This window comes from Grammomys surdaster, unplaced genomic scaffold (genome assembly GCF_004785775.1).
Source record: "Grammomys surdaster isolate TR1022 unplaced genomic scaffold, NIH_TR_1.0 66, whole genome shotgun sequence".
In the NCBI taxonomy this organism is placed as follows: domain Eukaryota; kingdom Metazoa; phylum Chordata; class Mammalia; order Rodentia; family Muridae; genus Grammomys; species Grammomys surdaster.
The window spans coordinates 3,597,169-3,601,856 of record NW_021604568.1 but is presented as its reverse complement, the minus strand read 5'-3'; the positions used below and the strand labels follow the sequence as shown (position 1 = coordinate 3,601,856).

Genomic DNA, 4,688 nt, shown 5'->3' with positions numbered 1-4,688 from the left:
ATCTTCCCCCTCCCCTTCGCTTCTCCCTCCCTCCCTCCTACTCTCCCTCCCATGTTCCCAGCTAGCCTCTGCCTCTTCCTGTCTTCCTTCCTCTCTCCTATCTCTGTCCTTCTCTGTCCGCCTCCTTTCTCAGCCTCTACCTCTTTTCCAGGTCCCTTTCCCTTCCCTCCAATAAACCTTCTTCATACTAGGTCTGTCTCATGGCTTGATTGTTCAGGGGAACACCTTGGCAGGGCCCACCAAGATGTTCCCTCCCGCTGCAACATACCGCATTTATAAAACACAACAATAACTGGTTCAGTGATACCGATTGATTCTTCTTTCCACATGCCCACTCCATGGCTGTAGATTTCCACTAAACATATCAACTACTAACGCAAAAGAAGAACTCTCTAAAGCATGTGAATGCTATCCTGTACAAGCCTAGAAGGTAGTCGTAGCACTAGTGGTACCCAGAGTTAATTCATCCCAATTTCTGTGGGTGGGGTAGAGAGGTGCAGTCTAAGCTGATTCTAACCTCCCCACCCCCACCACCAGGGGAACTGGCAAGGGCATCAGACAGCTGTCCAGGACTCAGAGCTCAATGCCAGGTGTCAAGGAGAAGCCAGCTGTGGAAGTCAAAGAGAAAGAGAGAGAGAGAGAGAGAGAGAGAGAGAGAGAGAGAGAGAGAGAGAAGAGGTCTGCTCCAGCTAGCTATGTTAATTAAGACTTTTATCTATTCATAGATGCAAATGAATTGCTAAGAAATTGAGAAAAACAATGTAAACTAAGAAGATGGACAAGATAATTAAGTAAAACAATTGATTATGGTATCAAACACATAAAAGATAGTAAATGAAGAGAATTTGAAAATTAATATTCTTTTTTTTTCCAAAGGGGAGGGGGTTTATTCAGGGCAGAGGGCAAGGGTAGGGAGAGAAACGGGAGAAGATGGTGGAGAAAGAGGAGAGAGAGGAGAGAAGTGGATGGAGGCCAGCCATGACCACTTGGAGAGAGGGGGAAGGGAAGGAGGAAGGGGAAGGAGAAGCTAGAGGCAAGAGAGTAAGAGAGCGAAAATTAATATTCTAAGACAGACTTGAGAAGACATTTTATCTTTTAAATGGGTGGCTTTTAAAGAAAAAAAATGCATTCAGAAATTAAGAAAAATTCTTGGGGCTGGAGAGATAGCCCAGCGATTAAGAGCACTGACTGTTCTTCCAGAGGTCCTGAGTTCAATTCCCAGCAACCCCATGGTGGCTCACAACCATCTGAAATGGGATCCGATGCCCTCTTCTGGTGTGTGTCTGAAGATAGCTGCAGTGTACTCATATAAATAAAAAAAGAAAAATTCTTAATAATTGCTGAATAGTAGTAAAGATTCTTAGGACAAATGAAATCATTGAGAAAATATGCTAGCATACAGAGGAAAAGAGAAAAATATTTTAAAAGGAGAGAGAAGGGGGAAGAATTTGGGGAGGAAAAATCCATCAAAGTCACTGTCTGTTTGAAAGACACTCTGAAGACAGAATTTCAAAGTTAGAAGAAAGGAAATAAAAGAATACCATGAGGATTTCCCATGAGAAAGCTACGAGTCTTCAGGGTGAATGACACACTGAGTGTGGTAAAGACCTGTGAAGCCAGACTCTGAGGGGATTTCAATATACAAAGAACAAAAAGAACCCAGCAAAGAGTAAGCAGCACAAGAGTCTAAGTGAAAGTATAACAAAATCATCAGAGCTAAAAACAAAACAAAAAAAAGTCATTGTGGAGCCAGAATTCCATAAGCATGAGTGCCTTTAAGCTAGAAAGATTGAGAGGCTCTCCGGTCACCCTCAAAGCTTCATTTGATGATGTCCTCCTGTAGAGGGACCTAAGAAATTTGAGAACACTAATCTTCTGAAATCCAAAAGAGAATCAGGAGGTAGGATGTACAGTTAAGTATGAAAGTAACAAGTAGGGAAAAAAAAGTAGGGAGAAAAAAAAATCCAAAACAGAAAGACTGAAAATGTGAAAAGAACCAAGACTGGTCAGAGCTTGAAGGCTTGACTGAGCCTTTGTGATCGGCTGCACTGGGACAGCTCTGACTGTCACCTCCTTCTCTCCAGCCGCTGCCACAGACCACAGCCATATTTGTGACAGAGACACATCATCTATAACTTGACAGATGAAAAATACACATGTAAACACATCACTGGCAGACACAGATGAAACCATCAAAGTGGCCATCACTGAGGCCTCTGCAGAACAGAACTTCAGAGTAGGAAGATGAAGAAAAAAGTGTTTGCTTTCATTTGTCTTTTTTGGTCTCTTAAGTCGATGGATGGTAAAATAAGACAGTGCTAATCTGGGATGTATCAGAGGGACATCATTATCGGTAGATTGATTTTTTTTTTTTTTGGTTTTTTGAGACAGGGTTTCTCTGTATAGCCTTGGCTGTCCTGGAACTCACTCTGTAGACCAGGCTGGCCTCGAACTCAGAAATCCGCCTGTCTCTGCCTCCCAAGTGCTGGGATTAAAGGCGTGCGCCACCGCCGCCCAGCAGGTAGATTGATTTTCTTGCTCTTTCTCTGGAGCTTCCCACACTTCCTATGGTAACCACATATCCCTTTTATCATTAGAAACATGTGTACAGTTCAGTGCGAAGCAGAAAAACATGGCCGTTTAATGATTCACCAAGTACCCAGTGTTCTTTGCTCCGATTTGTGATTTGTTAGATTTCAGACAAGGGCTTTCAAAAACTCAACTGTCTTTTTCTGTGGTTGTTTATTTTTAAGATTATAATTTAATTGTGTTTCTTCATTTCCTCCCCCCAAACCCTCCCACATTCCCTCCCCCACTCTCCTTTAAATTTAGGGCATTTCACTAATTTCATAAATTGCATGCACATATGTAAGTGTGTGTACATAGATATTCCTAAACGTAACTTGCTGAGTCCACGGGATGTTACTTCTGTGTATGTAAAATGCAACTTTCCATAAAACAACGCATCTTCTTAGGATCGAAGAGGAGACTGTTTATTCATACTTAATCCTCCCCTCTGCAAGGCTCTCCTTTTCTCAGAGCTCTGTGAACGACACATGCAGCAGCCAGATCTGCCCCGCCCTGAGGGTGCCCACTTCCACACTCCCCTCACAGACAGGAGCACCTCTTTCAGTTCCAGCGTTCTCAGAGGCTACCTTCCCCAGAAGCCTGTCTACCATGAGACAGCATTTTTACTGGATTCCCCCCCCCCCCCAATTTACTTAGCTAGATGCTTCCACCCTGGAATAAACTCCATTCTCTTATCTCAGCCTTACTTATTAAAACTCTTCAGGACATGTTGGGCAATGTTTTATCGTATACGTCTGTAATTATCCTCATATCTTTCTGGTTTGACCTCAAGTTTGTTTTTCTGTACCCTTTGCTCTGACTTTAGCATTTCCACAGCTATCAAATATTTGTTTTGAAATTCAGTCTGCTTTGTTGCCTCCTGTTTTCTGTGTCCTTCTCTGAAGATGAATCTTTAAATGAACCTAGGAAGTCAGTTACACAGTGCTCAAGCAAAGTAACTAAGTCCATATGAGGTAGCGCCCGCCATACTAAAGGTCACACTGCAGCAGAGCCAACTCAGACATCGAAGAGAGGAAAAACAGAACAAACAAACAAAACAAAATAAAACAGGAAAACATCCCAAAGGCAGGGAGAAGAAAAACGACAGGATGGAGATTTTCACAGAAAAATTAACTTAGGATGAATTATGCTTCTACTATTTGAGAGAATCAACCATTTTAAAAATTTTGAGAAGTTAAACCTATGCCTGCCACCCTCAGAATAGGGGCCAAAAACTTAAAACCAATTTTAAGTGAGTCTCACACTGGAGTAAGATGGGCAGATGAGGGGTGTCTTGGGGGGGACAATGTTTTTTCTTCTCTATAGAGATTTGTACTTTGAACTTAAACACGTTTAAACAGTGTCAGCTCTATGTCTTCATAAAGTGGAATAATATTTAGCCATAAAAAGGGAACTAAGCACTTAAGATAGTATGAAGATGAGCTTGAAAACAATCTGTTAAGAGAAGGCAGTCCTGAAAGACCGCATACTGCATGGCTCCCTTCGTCTGTCAGAAACCGCGAGGAAATTGGCTTCGCTGAGAGGTGAGAGAAACAGAGACTAAAGGGTTTCTTTCTCTTCTAATGACTAGAGCTGTTCTAAGGTGGACCATGGCGATCACTGTACAAATCTGTGGATATAAAAAAAACTGCCCTCAATTGTATTTAAATGGGAAAATTATCATATCTCAAAAAGTGAATTTTTAAAACTTACAGATCGTAGTAGGATTGGAGTCTGATTTGTACACTGCCCACTCTCTCCTTGGAAACTCAAGAAAAATGGAAGAAACTTCCTGAATTAACTGACAATAACTAAAGCATGAGGCCAAATACTGTCTAACAAACGCTTGATGCAGACTGTATAACTAGGGTGCATAAGATACAAACATTGAACCAACATGGAGATCGGCCTGAGTGCTTTTGTTCTGTGCTGGGCACCTAAACCGAGAAAGGGGACAGTGACCCTGCCTAAGCTCTCAAACAGTATTCTTTTCCTATTGAAAGTTTGACAAAAACCCACCTGCAGCCCCCAGCCCCAGCCTGCAGCCCCCATCCCCAGCCTGCAGCCCCCAGCCCCAGCCTGAAGCCCCCAGCCCCAGCCTGAAGCCCCCAGCCCCAGCC

The 4,688-nt window shown here is 42.7% G+C and overlaps 1 protein-coding gene across 1 annotated transcript in view; it reads right to left on the bottom strand.

Moving 5' to 3' along the window:
* Positions 1-4,688, bottom strand: part of Abcc2 (ATP binding cassette subfamily C member 2) — a 59,665-nt gene that overhangs the window by 51,995 nt on the left and 2,982 nt on the right. The window lies entirely within an intron of this gene.